Source organism: Oryctolagus cuniculus, chromosome 20 (assembly GCF_964237555.1).
Source record: "Oryctolagus cuniculus chromosome 20, mOryCun1.1, whole genome shotgun sequence".
Classification (NCBI taxonomy): Eukaryota; Metazoa; Chordata; class Mammalia; order Lagomorpha; family Leporidae; genus Oryctolagus; species Oryctolagus cuniculus.
In genome coordinates, this window is record NC_091451.1 from 34,492,349 (window position 1) to 34,508,290 (window position 15,942).

The 15,942-nt window shown below is 40.6% G+C and overlaps 1 protein-coding gene across 11 annotated transcripts in view; it reads right to left on the reverse strand.

Annotated features, from left to right (window-relative positions):
* EML5 (EMAP like 5) overlaps positions 1-15,942 on the reverse strand; it is a 171,752-nt gene that overhangs the window by 140,469 nt on the left and 15,341 nt on the right. The gene's annotated exons all lie outside the window — the stretch shown is intronic.

Consider the following 15,942-nt stretch of genomic DNA (forward strand, 5'->3'; position numbering starts at 1 on the left):
ACATCCAAAAACAGCTCTTAGTAGCACTCTTTTTATAACATTAGTGCTTAAACTAAAATCCAATTTTAACAAACTGAAGGGTCAACTATAATTAACACAAAGTAAACTACCAGTCTTGAAAAAGAAGAACTACCAGTTGGTAATAGTCTCTGTACCACAACAAAAGGCAGAAAACATCCTTGGACATCCTCCACTGCCTTCCCAGGCCACAGCCGAGAGCCGGATTTTAAGTGGAGCAACCGGGTCTCGAACTGGCACCCATATGGGATGCCGGTGCCTCAGGCCAGGGTGTTAACCCCCTGTGCCACAGCACTGGCCCCACAAAGTATGACTTGCACACAGAAACTTTAAAACCCCATGGAAAGACAGCTTCGGACCCCGATTCCAGCGTCCTGCTAATGAACACCCTGGAATGTAGCAGATGATGTCTCCAGGAGCTGAGTCTTTTTCATCCACATGAGAGATCCAGACTGAGTTCCTGGATGCTGGATTAGCCAGGGTGGCCTGGCCCAGCCACAAATGTGGCAGGCATTTGGAGAGTGAACCAGCAGCTGGAAGATCCCTGTTTTTCTTTCTCTCCACCCCCATCCTTGAAAAATCCCCACAATTCTTAAAGTGAACAAATAATGTAAACAGATATTTTCTCAAGTTCTACAATGAACACAACGAAAAGATGCTCAACATCACTAGTAATCATTAGGGAAATACAAATTAAAATAAAAATAATGATAAATTACTTCTATGATTGGAAAAAAACTAAAATATCAACTATTGACAAGTATTCAGAAAAAATGGAACTCCCATATATTACTAGTGGGATGTAAAATGATGTGACTACTTTGAAAAATAGCCTGGCAGCTCCTTAAAAGGCTAAAGTTACCCCAAGATTTAGCAATTCTATTTTTAGATATATCCTCCAAAAGGATGAAAATATTTATGTACACACAAACCTTGTACACAATGTTCATAATAGCATTATTCACCACAGCCAAAAGGGGGAAACATTCCAAATGTTCATAAACTGAAGAATGGATAGATTAAATATAGTACCCATATAAAGGAATATTATTTGAGAATAAAAAGAAATAAAGTACTGATACATACTACAATGTGGATGAACCTTGAAAACATTACACAAATGGAAGAAAGCAAACATATAATGGTAACATATTATAAGAATCCATTTATATGAAATGTCTAGAATAAGCAAATCTATAAAGAAAGATTAGAAGTTTCCAGAAGCTGGAGGGAGAGGATAATGGTGAATTGGTAATAAGCACAGGAATTTTAGGGGTGAGGAAAATTTTCTAATTAGATAGAGGTAATAGATGCACATCTCAGTGATAATGCAAAGTACCACAGCACTGTGTGTGTGCACAATGATTTAATGGTGAACCACACTTTAAAGTGTGAATTTTATGTTATGCAAATTGTATCGCAATAGTAAAAAAAAAGTTGAAAAATAGTGACATTGCCTTGTATATATATTTTGAACCGAAGGAGAAAAAAAAACCCTAAATTCAAAACTAACTGCTCTTCAAGGGTTTCTCAGCAAATTATCTCAATCTTGTTTGCTCATCTTTAAAAAGGACATATATATACTATTAATTTAGGGGAAATTTCCCTAAACATGGAAAATGAGAAATAAAAATACAAAAAGTTTCCATAGTTTAACTATGATATCTATATACAACAGAATAAAGCAATTCAAAGTCACATTAAAGAAAAAGGATAGGTCAGGCCGGTGCGGTAGCGTAGCAGGTGAAGCCACCGCCTGCAGTGCCGGCATCCCATATGGGCTAGGGTTTGAGTCCCAGCTGTTCCACTTCCAATCCAGCTCTCTGCTATGGCCTGGGAAAACAGTGGAAGATGGCCTAAGTCCTTGGGCCCCTGCACCTGCATGGGGGACCCAGAGGAAGCTCCTGGCCCCTGACTTCAGATCAGCACAGCTCTGGCCATTGCAGCCAACTGGGGAGTGAACCAGCTGATGGAAGACCTCTCTCTCTGCCTCTCCTTCTCTCTCTGTGTAACTCTTTCAAGAAAATAAAGAAAAAAAATTTTTTTTTTGTAAAGAAGAGAGAGAGAGAGGAAAGGTGATTGCTTAAATGTGTGTAAAAAACAAAAACAAAAACAAAAACAAAAACAAAACTTCCTGGCCCAAAATATTCTACATGAAAGATCTCTGTGAGAAACCAGGGGAAAGAAGGGGCCATTAAAGAAGGATGTACAGGGGCCAGCGCTGTGGCACAGCAGGTTAACGCCCTGGCCTGAAGCACTGGCATCCCATATGGGCGCTGGTTCTAGTCCCGGCTGCTCCTCTTCTGATCCAGCTCTCTGCTATGGCCTGGGAAAGCAGAAGATGGCCCAAGTCCTTGGGCCCCTGAACCCACGTGAGACACCTGGAAGAAGCTCCTGGCTCCTGGCTTTGGATTAGCGCAGCGCCGGTCGTCGCAGCCAGTTGGGGAGTGAACCAGCAGATGGAAGACTTCTCTCTCTCTCTCTCTCTCTCTGCCTCTCTTCTCTCTGTGTGACTCTTTCAAATAAATAAATAAATCTTTAAAAAAAAAAAAAAAAGGATGTACTTTTCTCTGAAGGGAGGAGAGAACTTCCACTTTGCATATGGCCCTGTCTAAATACTGATAGTTTGTGGTCACAAAAGGCTTCCATAGTTCATGACGAGAGTCTTGGGTGATCACTGACATCATAAATAAGAGTGTTAATTGTTAAATTAACAGCAGATATTACTGTGCACTACTCCCCATGTGGGACCTCTGTCCTCAATGAGTTGTACTATGAAAATTAACTGCAAAACTTGTTCTCAAGCAGTACTTTATACACTGTGTGTATGTATGTGTGTATGTGTGTGAGTGCAAACTGGAAATCTTTACTTAGTATAGAGTTGGTCTTCTGTACATAAAGTTAATTAAAAATGAATCTTAATAAAGAATGGGATGGGAGAGGGAGTAGGAGGTGGGATGGGAGTGGGGATGGGGCAAAGAACCACTATATTCCTAAAGTTGTACCTATGAAATTTGCATTCATTATATAAAAGCTTTAAAAAAAAACTGCCAGGTTTTTTTTTTTAAAGATTTGAAAAGCTGAGTTAACAGAGAGAGAGAGAGAGAAAGAGGGAGACACACACACAGAAAGATCTTCCATTCACTGGTTCACTCCCCAGACAGCTGCAAGGGCCAAGGCTGGCAGGCTGAAGCAAGGAGCCTGAACTCCATCCAGGTTTGGTGATTGGCAGGTACACAAGCACCTGGGCCATCTTTCACTGCTTTGCTTTCCCAGGCCTTTAGCATGGAGCTCAATCAGAGTGGAGCAACCAGGACTTGAACCAGTGCTCATGTGGGATACAGTATCTTACAGGCAGCTGCTTAACTCACTGCATCACAATGCCAACACCCAAAACTGCCAATTCCCTACATGGTTTTACCATGTTACACTCCCACCAGCAATGTATGAAAGTTTTAGTTGTTCCACATTCTCACTAATATTTGCTATTACCAATCTTGTTAGTTTGACTCCCTGATGATTAATGACACTGAGATATGTTTCTTGTAATCTGCTCAAGTCTTCTAGACACATTTAATCGGGCTGTCATATTTTTGAATTTTAAAAGTATTTCATATATTCTCAATACAACTGCCTTTGTCTAATATGTGATTTGCAAGTATTTTCTCTCACAATGTAGATTTTCATTTTCTTTCACAAAGGAAACTTTTTATACAAAATCAGTACATTAATTTTTTGCTTTATGGATATCCTTTTGTTTAACCAAAGTAAATGTTTACTTCTAAAAGTTTTATAGTTTTATACTTTACATTTAAATCTATGCTCGACTGTAGATTTTATATAAGATACAATATAAATTGAGGTTCATTTCCCCTCTCTATGGATGTTAACTTGTTCCTGCACTTTTGTTGAAAAGACTACCTTTCTGGCGCCGCGCTCACTAGGCTAATCCTCCGCCTTGCGGTGCCGGCACACCGGGTTCTAGTCCCGGTCGGGGCACTGGATTCTGTCCTGGTTGCCCCTCTTCCAGGCCAGCCCTCTGCTGTGGCCAGGGAGTTCAGTGGAGGACAGCCCAAATACTTGGGCCCTGCACCCCACGGGAGACGAGGATAAGCACCTGGCTCCTGCCTTCAGATCAGCGTGGTGCGCCGGCCGCAGTGGCCATTGGAGGGTGAACCAACGGCAAAGGAAGACCTTTCTCTCTGTCTCTCTGTCTCACTGTCCACTCTGCCTGTCAAAAAAAAAAAAAAAAAAAAGAAAGAAAGAAAGAAAAGACTACCTTTTCTTCATTGAATTATGCACCTTTATCAAAAATTAATCATATATATTAACTTGTAACACTGTACTCTATATTTTGTTCTATTGACCTATGTATTTATCTTTCACCAATATCACACTGCTTGATTACTACTTTAAATTAACTTTAAATTAAGTAATGCAAGTCCTCTTTGTAATTTTTCTAAATTGTTTTAGCTCTTCACATTACTTCATCTTTCCCACAAATTCAGAATTAACCACTCATCCTAAGTATCCTGCAGTGATTGAAATCAGGATTGCGTTAAATCTATAAATCATGTTAGAGAATGTTATCTTAACAATATTGAATGTTCCAATGAACATAGTATGTCTCTCCATTTTTAAAGTCTTTTTTAATGTGTTTTTTTTTTAGCTTCATTTTACAGACTTAAGTGTATGGACCCTACATAGTTTGCAAAATATGTTTTAGAGTTATTGCAAATGGCATTGTTTTAAAATTTCAGTTTTCAACTGTTCAATGCACAGGTCTTGAATAAACTGATCTGCGCATGTTGATCCTGTATCCTATAACCCTGATAATTCACACAATTGGAGGAGTTATTTTGTGTGAGGTTTTTTTTTTTTTTTGTAGACTCAATTTATAATGCAGACAATCATTATCCAGAAATAGAGAAAATTTACTACTTCACAATCTGAACCTGGAGCTACAAATCCAATTACTTGAACAAACACAGGGCTCTTCCTGTTATCAGTTTCTTCTTGGTGAGTTTGAGGATTTTCATCTAAATTGTCCAATGTACATACAGAGAACTGTTTATACTATCCTATCTTGTTAATGTCTTTGAGTCAACAGTGAAATTCTGATGGATACTGGTAACTTGTCTTCCTTTTATTCTTGGTCAATCTATCTAGAAATGTGTGAATTTAATCAATCTTTTAAAGGAACTGGCTTTGATTTTTCTCTGCTGTTTTGGTGTTTGCATTAATTTCAGCTCTTTATAATTTTCTCCTTTCTGTTTGTATTTGGGTTTAGTTTGCTCTTCTTTTTCTAATTTCTTAAGGTAGGATTGTGGATTACTTACCTGAGATCTTTCTTCAAACATATGAATTTAATGCTATATATTTTCCTTAAAACCTTGCTTTAGCTGAATTTCCTAAGTTTTCATTATCTTCTAGTTCACAATAATTCCTAATTTCCCTTTTGTGTTATTGAATTTTCTTTTGATTCCCTTATAATCAGAGGACATATTTTTTTCATCTTTTAAATTTGTTGAGGTTTAATAATGTGTAGCCTATATTGGTAAATGTTCCAGTTACTCTTAAAAATATGCATTTTGTGGTTATGGCCCATGTTGTTTTCCATGCCATAAGTAACAAAGTCTGTTGTCTCTGACCCAGAAATTTTATGTATTTTTCAGCAACCAAGAAATGATGAATGTCTAACTTATTAGTTTGTAAGGAAGGTAAAACATACCCCCACACTATATTATTTTTTCTATGCTGATGTAACAAATTACCACAAATTTAGCACAACTGGGCCTACTGCTGTGACACAGAGGGTTAAGCCACTGCCTGAAGCACTGGTATCTGAAATTAAAGGTCAGTTCTCAAGGCTTTGATACACTCTTTCCAGATGGTTTCATGTATATACAACACAAGAGTGAGTCAGGGACATCAAATATAGCCTCATAATATCCACTTCTTGAGCATCATGCCCTCTGTAACTCCCACTCTCCATCTCCCAATGGCCACTTTTCATTGTTAATAGGGCTAGAAGTCTAGGAAATGATCCCTCACACAATATCATGTACTTTCCACAGGTTCAAGTCCTGGCTGCTCCACTTCCAATCCAGCTCTCTGCTAATGTGCATGGGAAAAGTGGAAGATGGTCCAAGTGCTTGAGCCCCTGCCACCCATGTGGGAGACCTGGAGGAAGCTCCTGGCTCCTGGCTCTGGCTTGGCCCAGCCCAGCCTAGCCTGTTGCAGCCATCTGAGGAGTGAACCAGCAGATAGATCTCTTCTCTGTCTCTCCCTCTCTCTCTGTAACTCTGCCTTTCAAATAAATAAATCTTTAAAAAAAAAAAAGGTTCAACTTTATTACTTCACAGTTATGCAGGGATGACAATCTGGTTACAGTGTGTCTCAGCTCTGTCCTCTGCTTATAGTCTCACAAGTCCAAAATCAAGATGTAAACACAGATCTATTCCTTCTGGAGTGTCTGTAAATGAATCAGCTTCCAAGTTCATTCAGAATGTTAGCAAATCCAGTTCCTTGTGGTTGAAGACTAAAATCTTCACTCCTGCATTAGCTGTCAGCAGGGAACTTTTTTTTTTTTTTTTGACAGGCAGAGTGGACAGTGAGAGAGAGAGACAGAGAGAAAGGTCTTCCTTTTTGCCGTTGGTTCACCCTCCAATGGCCTCCGCAGCTGGCGCGCTGCGGCCTGCGCATCGCGCTGATCCGAAGCCAGGAGCCAGGTGCTTCTCCTGGTCTCCCATGGGGTGCAGGACCCAAGCACTTGGGCCATCCTCCACTGCACTCCCGGGCCACAGCAGAGAGCTGGCCTGGAAGAGGGGCAACCGGGACAGAATCCGGCGCCCCGACCGGGACTAGAACCCGGTGTGCCAGCACTGCAGGCAGAGGATTACTCTATTGAGCTGCGGCGCCGACCTAGTAGGGAACGTCTTAGCTCTTTCAGGCCACCTCCAGCTTAAATCAGCGATGGCACTCTGAGTCACTCAAGTGTGGAATGTTTCTGACTTCGGCTGCATATCTTCTCATTGCAGCTGGAGAATGTTCTGTGCTTATAAGAGCTCACATGACTAGACTGAGAGCATTTGGATAATTAAGATAGGATAATTCAAGATAGTTTCCCTATCCTAACATCCAAACCTTAATTTTATCTACAAGACACTTTTGCCATGCTTAACATACCAAATTCACAGGATCCAAGGATTCAAGTGTGGATATCTTTAGGGCCAATCTGTTACCACACAGATTCAGACACTGTGTCCCCTAAAGGAGTCTTTATATCCATTCTTGAATTTTTCAGTTGTAAATATTACATCTGTCTACTGCTTCTACTTTCTTTAAGAATTTCTAATATCTCACTTGACTGAAGAGTGTCTCTTCATTTATATCAATGATTACACCTCTAACAAATGCCTTAAATTCTCTCATAAATCTAACATCTGAGTCATCTTTGTGCTGACAACGGTTGTCTTTTCTAAATTGCTGAGATTTCCCTAATGCTTTATATGATAAACTCTGGGTCTTATTCAAAAATCTTCTAGAGAATATTCATATTTTTGGTTGTTTCAGAGGGCAAGCATCTAATTAGGTTCAGGGCATATGTCCCAAGCCTCCTCCTGTGGTTCCAAACACAATTCAATTTTTAAAGCTTTCTCAGTGTTGGTACATATCATAGACAAATCTGAAATTTGGATGATTAACGGTCAATTCTCAAGGCTTTGATACACTCTTTCCAGATGGTTTCATGTATATACAGCACAAGAGTGAGTCAGGGACATCAAATATAGCCTCATAATATCCACTTCTTGAGCATCATGCCCTCTGTAACTCCCACTCTTCATCTCCCAATGGCCCCTTTTCATTGTTAACAGGCTAGAAGTCCAGGATATGATCCCTAACACAATATCATGTACTTTCCACAACAGATCTGTCTCTGGGCAAAAATCATTTTGCCTATTTTAAAAAATGTTAATTTATATATTCATGAGACAGATAGACGGACAGACAGATCCCATCTGCTGGTTCATTGCCCAAATACCTGCAACAGCCAGGAATCCAATCTGATCTTCCAGGCAGATGACAGGGACCTAACCACTAGAGTAACACCTACTGTCTCCCACAATGCATACCAGCAGGAAGCTGAAGTCAGCACTGGACTGATGACTTGAACTCAGGCACCCCTAAAAATATGCAGGCATTCCAAGGGACATCTTAATAGATGCTTTAAATGCCTGCTCTCGTTTTGCCCATTTTTAAATTGGTCATTTGTCATGTTATTATTGCATTTTAAGATTCTTGATACATTCTCACTACAATTCTTTCCTCAAATATATTATTTGCATACATGTCTTCAGTTTGTGGACTGCCTTTTCATTTTCTTAATGGTATCTCTGAAATAGCAAAAGATTTTAATATTTTTAAGACACATTTTATTGTGAACTAATTTTATACTTATAAAGTTATAAAAATAGTACAGTTTTATTATATCTTTCATCCCCCCTTGCCAAAAATAAACATTTTACATAACCATAATACAAGGATCCAGACAAAGTAACTTTTGTATAATAGCATTGATTTTTCCACTAATTTTTTTTGAAAGATTTATTTTACTTATTTGAAAGACACAGTTACACAGAGAGGTAGAGCCAGAGAGAGAGAGAGAGAGAGAGAGAGGTCTTCCATTCGCTGGTTCACTCCCCAGATGGCTGCAACAGCCAGAGCTGTGCTAATCTGAAGCCAGGAGCCAAGAGCTTCCTCCAGGTATCCCAACTCATATGTAGGGGCCCAAGGACCTGGGCCATCTTCTGATTTCCCAGACCATAGCAGAGAGCTGGATCAGAAGTGGAGCAGCCAGGACTTGAACCGGTTCCATATGGGATGCTGGCACTGCAGGTGGCAGCTTTAATCCACTGTGCTACAGCCCCAGTCCCTCCACCAATTTTTTTTCTGTTCCAAGATCTTATCCAGTATTCTATACTGCACTTAGCTATTATTTTTCCTTAGCACCTTGCAGTCTCTTTACCAGTTCTTGAGACTTCTGTCTTTCATGATCTTGACACGTTTGTGGAGTACTAAGCAGTTATTTTAGAGGATGTTTCTCAATCTGGCATTGTTATGTTTTCTCATGATTAGAATGAGGTTATGTATTTTGTCAAGAATATCACAAAAATATTCTTGGTATTCTTAGCATATCATATCAAAGGATTCAAGGTGTCAATATGTATCCCAATGATGTTTACCTTCATAGCCTGGTTAAATTGATGCCTGCCATTGTAAAATTACTACAAAGCTTCTCTTAAAGTCAATAAAATTTTTAGGGGACATAGTTTGAAATCACGAAAATCGTTATTTCTCAGAGCAGGCATTTAGCTTAGCTGTTAAGCTGCTTTCCCCTAGCCGGCACCGCGGCTCAATAGGCTAATCCTCAACCTTGTGGCACTGGCACACCGGGTTCTAGTCCCAGTTGGGGTGCCAGATTCTGTCCTGGTTGCCCCTCTTCCAGGCCAGCTCTCTGCTGTGGCCCGGGAGTGCAGTGGAGGATGGCCCAAGTGCTTGGGTCCTGCACCCCATGGGAGACCAGGAGAAGCACCTGGCTCCTACCTTCGGATCAGCGTGGTGCGCTGGCCGCAGCGCGCCAGCCGCGGCAGCCATTGGAGGGTGAACCAACGGCAAAAAGGAAGACCTTTCTCTCTGTCTCTCTCTCTCACTGTCCACTCTGCCTGTCAAAAATTAAAAAAAAAAAAAAAAAAAAAAAAAAAAAAAAAAAAAAGATGCTTTCCCTCATCAGAGTTCTGGCAAACAGTAGCAATGGCTGAAGTAGGTGGGTTCCTGATACCCATGTGGGAGACTTCTATTGAGTTCTCAGATCCTGGTAACCATTGCAGGAGTTTGGGGAGTCCCACAGATGGGAGCTCTCAAATTTTTAAAAATGTAAAGAACAGAAAAAAACATCATCTCATTTTGAAATACCCTGTTTCTCCTCAACTGTCATCCACTAATTTTAGCATCTATTGGTGGATCTCATCCAAAACATTTACTACTGTGGTATGTGCCTTATATGGTCCTCTTACTTCTCTATTTTCTTCTACTTTTATTAATAAGAATTCTACTATGAGGAAGAACTATATTTTCTGCCTTATTTATTATTAATTTAACTTGTCATTTGTTTATATCAGTTTCAACTCCTAGATATTTTATTCCAAAAAGAAATATTTTTTCTGTAAAGGGCCAGACAGCAAATATTTTTTTGCAGGCCATCCAGTTTCTGTCACAACTACTCAACCTGGCTGGTGTAACACCCAATCAGCCACAGATAACATACATCTCACTGGGAGTAACACCATCTCCAAAGGGGCACACATAGGCTCTTACATGCATGGAGGTCTTAGCCTTTTACTATATAAAGCAAAGATACACACAAGGCAAGTGAACTGATATATATTTGTGGTATTAGATTTTTACAGCGGATGAAGGCATATACAGGAAAAAAAAAGTCTAAAAGGGCTTCTTGGGAGGATAATAATTAAGAAAAGATTGCTGAATACTGATGTAAACAAATAGTCATGTCTGCTTTTCAATTAAACTATTTACAAAAATAGGTGGCAGACTCAATTTGGGCTGTGTTCTTCTGGTTGCTAACGTTTATTTCACTTTATGGCAGAGGTGAAGAATGTTCAGTCTGAGGGCCATGAAATCATTTGGTCTCACCATGCCAAGGTATCTGTAGGCAGGACTCAAAACTCAACAAATCTATAGCAGGCTAATTTTTGACAATTTTCTGCAGACTGCAAATGATGTTATACATATCCAAATGGCCCTTGTCAGAATAAGGGGTTCCCTTGGGGCCAGCACTGTGGTGCAGCTGATTAAAGTCCTGGCCTGAAGTGTCAGCATCCCATATGGGCACTGGTTCTAGTCCCAGCTGCTCCTCTTCCCATCTAGCTCTCTGCTATGCCCTGAGATAGCAGTAGAAGATGGTCCAAGTCCTTGGATCCCTGTACCCGCATGGGAGACCCAGAAGAAGCTCCTAGCTCCTGACTTTGTCGGATCAGTCCAGCTCTGGCCGTTGTGGCCATCTGGGCAGTGAACCAGCAGATGGAGAACCTCTCTCTCTCTCTCTCTGCCTCTCTTTTTTTTTTTTTTTTTAATTTTTTGACAGGCAGAGTGGACAGTGAGAGAGAGAGAGACAGAGAGAAAGGTCTTCCTTTGCCGTTGGTTCACCCTCCAATGGCCACCGCGGCCGGCGCGCTGCGGCCGGCGCACCGCGCTGATCCGATGGCAGGAGCCAGGAGCCAGGTGCTTTTTCCTGGTCTCCCATGGGGTGCAGGGCCCAAGCACTTGGGCCATCCTCCACTGCACTCCCTGGCCACAGCAGAGAGCTGGCCTGGAAGAGGGACAACCGGGACAGAATCCAGCACCCCGACCGGGACTAGAACCCGGTGTGCCGGCGCCGCTAGGTGGAGGATTAGCCTAGTGAGCCGCGGCGCCGGCCCTGCCTCTGCCTTTCTGTAACTCTGCCTTTCAAATAAACAAATAAGTCTTTATATTTATACTTGCGTATACACAATACATTTCAGAATTTCTGGCCCTGTGAGAAATAATTTTATGAATTACTTTTATGAATTATAGCATTTTGTATAGTTTTTTTGTCTTTATCCATTTAACACACTTTTAGGTTTGTTGCTCCCTACAAAGCTTAGCAACACAAGAGGGGAAAAGAGCTTGAGAAGCTGCAGATGGAATTTTCTTTTTACTTACAGTTATTTTGCAGTTGTGGTATTCTTAATGATGCTGTGGCTATGGTTTGCATTGAAAGTTTAGGGTCATAAAGAGATCTTGCTTTATTACTTACTATATACCTGCCACTATCTTCAGTTACCTTGAAATCTGGAGTTAGTTTAATGAAGCTCAATTTACAATTTTTACTTTTTTTGTTAAAGATTTATTTATTTGAAAGTCAGAGTAACACATAGAAGAGAGGCAGGGAGAGAGAGAGAGGTCTTCCATCACTCCCTGATTGGCCGCAATGGCCGGAGCTGCGCCAATCCGAAGCCAGGAGCCAGGAGCTTCTTCTGGGTCTCCCAAGTGGATGCAGGGGCCCAAGGACTTGGGCCATCTTCTACTCTTTCCCAGGTCATAGCAGAGAACTGGACTGGAAGTGGAGCAGCCGGACTCGAAACAGTGCCTCTATGGGATGTTGGCTCTGCAAGCGGTGGCTTTACCCACTACATCATAGCACCGGCCTCAAATTTTTACTTTTCATAAGTAATGATTTTTGTATCCTATTTCCTAATTTTTTCTAGAAACTTTATAGCTTTAGTTCTCTCATTTAAGATATATGACCCAATTTCAGTCAAAATTTGTATACTGGTAGTTTTATGGATATTTAGTTGTTTCTAACATCATTTGTTGAAAAGATCTTTTTTTGTGCATATTCTAAATGCCTACAGGAATCATCCAATACAGAGCAAAATACTGGTGCAGGTGAAGGCAAGAATTTCAGCACTAGACAAAAAAAGAGTGGATCTTGTGTGCAGGTGGAGGAGTTAACAGGAGAAAGAGCTGGATGTATTGCTAATGGTGGGGTGGAATCAAAGTTCTCTTCTGACAGCTCCAATTTTCTTAATGAGAATGAAAGCATGAATGTTTTTCAGGTATTCTTAATACCTTATAGTTAAGTTTTATCTACATAATACCTAGTATATTGCTGAACATATAGTGGAACTCAACAACACTTAGGTATTAGTGTGGGAGAGATGATAGAAGTATTCCTATTCTAAAACACTTAACAAGATAATTACCCACCCATATTGTGACACCATCATTTGAAATATATGGAAAGAATGGATTCTTTTTTAATGTTCTTTTTTCTATTAATACTGCTGAGTAATGGGAATTAATTAGGTATGAATATTGGCATCTAGTCCCACAATTACACATTAAGTTGTTTCAAGTACTTAATATCTAAATTTATCATGACTAAGGTAGTAACACATTAAAAGTACATAAAGGAGACTATCTTCATCTTTGTATATGTCCCTTGTTACACACAATTATGTTAATAAGTGTTTCTTTACATTTATCACACATTTCAAATGAACATTTTACATTATTACACAACCCAAACACTCAGCTGATAAATATGCATTCCTTCTCTCAACCTCCAAATTCTCTCAGAGTCCTTCACCATCAACCCACACTGCAGCTGAGAAGCCTGCCTTGTAATTAACATCTGAATAACATAGAGGGATTTAAAAGAGAGACTTCATCCCCACCAAATTCACTAACCTTGCTGAAACTGTATTGGGAGACTTGACTGCCCTCTTGTAAAATGGAAGAAATAGCTCTACCCCTTAAATTCTTACTTCCAAATACTTTACAGCTAAAAATACACTTTCTGGAATTATTGCTTCCTCACTACTGAGTCATTTCTATTAGCCTTCAAATATCAGTATACTATTAAAAAAACAGGAGAGACCAAGATGGCGGAATAGGGAAGAAGCTTACTGCTCTACTCAAGGGAAGATAGTCAAAAACGTGGAGTGTACGCAATCTCAGGGAAGAGTTAGGGAGAAAAAGGCAGAGGAAACTCCATGTAAATTAGAGAGACTGTGGATGCACACAACTCAGGACCTTAGCAGGAAAGAGCCTCAGCACCAGGTTTGGAGAGTGAGGTGAGACCAGACTGCAGCAATCCAAGCCTCTGGCAATGAAGCTGTGAGAAGAGCCTGGCATGTGTCCAGCTTGGAATCCTGTGAGGGGTGAGTGCCAACCTAGAAGAAAAAAAATGGGACATGTTTCTCTCTCCCCAACTACCTGACATCAGCATCCTGTAACTAGCCAAGAGAGGGCAGGCACCATTTTGGACACACATAACAGCTGTGCCAGTTTGTGTCAGTGCGCCCAACAACTAGCTGAGAGGAGATGCCCGAATCTCGCTGGGCGAATTGACAGGGGGCTAGGTGCTTGTGACTGTGGAAGTCTTGTGTGCTAGGACTATAAAAACACTGTGACAGGGTGGCACTGTGGCGTAATGGGTAAAGCCACCACCTGCAGTGCCAGCATCTCATATGGGCACTGGTTCGAGTCCCGGCTGCTCCACTTCTGATCCAGATCTCTGCTATGGCCTGGGAAAGCAGCAGAAGATAGCCTATGTGTTTGGGCCCCTGTACCTATGTGGGAGACCCAGAAGAAGTTCCTGGCTTCAGATCGGCGCATCTCTGGCTGTTGCAGCCATCTGGGAAGTGAACCAGAGGATGGAAGACTCTTTCTCTCTCTCTCTCTGCAACTTTGTCTTTCAAATAAATAAATAAATCTTTAAAAACAAAGCAAAACAACAACAACAACAACAAAAAACCACCGTGGCTATGTGGAGGGGTGCAGGTATGGCTGGGTTTTTTGGGTAGGCACTGTGGATGGCTCCACATGCCCAGGGTTCCCCAATTTCCTGGTGAGCGTCATTGCTGCAGGATCTGCACTCACACTAAGAACTACATGGATCCTTTGCATGGTTTTGTGGCAGTGCGAACGAATATTATACTCACTGGGGCTAGCAACCAGGAATTAGTCTCCTTGGAGGAGAGGAGGTGAGTGTGAGACTATGCTAACATAGCAGATTAAACCTCCCCACTGATTAAAAAAGGAGCTTTACCACACCCAATTTGGGTGTCACCCTGGACACTCCCCTCACCCTGGAGCACTGAAAGAGCTCCCAGCCAACCCAGCACACACCTTAGGGTATTCACTGAAAGAGCAGACACTCCACTAATTCACAGAGGTATAGTTCAAAGATAAAAGCCATCACAGGAGGGAAAAAAGTATCTCCAGAAATGCCTAAAAATAAATGCAGGAATTCAAGAAGCAAGAATAAGGAAGACAACATGAGGCCTCCAGAGGCACACAACACTTCAGTACTAGAATATGAAAATGAAGAGATTGAAGAAATGCTGGAAATGGAATTCAAAAAATTGATCACAGGATTATTTAGAAGCAAATCCACCAATTAAAGAAATCTATACATGACATAAACATTTTTCCCAAGAAACTGATTTTAAAGAGATACCATAATGAAATATTAGAAATGAAGAATTCAATAGATCAAATAAAAAATGTGGTGGAAAGCCTTAACAGACTCAATGAGGCAAAAGAAAGAACAGCCGACTTAGAAGACAAATCTCTGGAAATTTTAGACCAAAAAAAAGCAGAAATTATAAAATTAAAAAACAGTGCTGGATATTTACGGAATACTATCAAATGACCCAACATATGGGTCTTAGGAGTTCCTGAAGATGTGGAAAGAGAATAGATTAGAAGGCCTTTTTAGCGAAATAATTACAGAAAGCTTTCCTAATTTGGAGAAAGAAAGGGATGTTCAAGTACAAGAAGCACATAGAACTCCTAAGAGACATGACCAGAAAAGATCTTCACCATGACACATTGTAGTCAAACTCTCCACAGTTAAACATAAAGAAAAGATTCTAAAATGTGGATGAGAAAAATGCTAGATTACTTTCTCAGGATCTCCAATGAGACTCACAGCAGACTTCTCATCAGACACCCTACAGGCTAGGAGAAAATGGCGAGATACATTCCAAGTCTTAAGAGAAAAGAACCGTCAACTCGGAATACTGTACCCTGCAAAGCTCTCATTTATGAGTGAAAGTGAACTGAAGACCTTCCATAACATACAGAAATTGAATTTGTCACCACTCATCCAGTCTTACAAAAGATGCTTAAGAACGTGCTACACACAGAAACATGGTCATCACTAAGAAAGAAGGTGAAGGCAGAAAATCTCCCAGTAAAAGTACAAAGGAAATACAAAGTAAACAACAGGAATATTTATGGGAAAATGGCAGGGCCAAGTCGTTACTTATCAATAGTTACCTTGAAATGCAAATGGCCTCAACTCTACAGTTA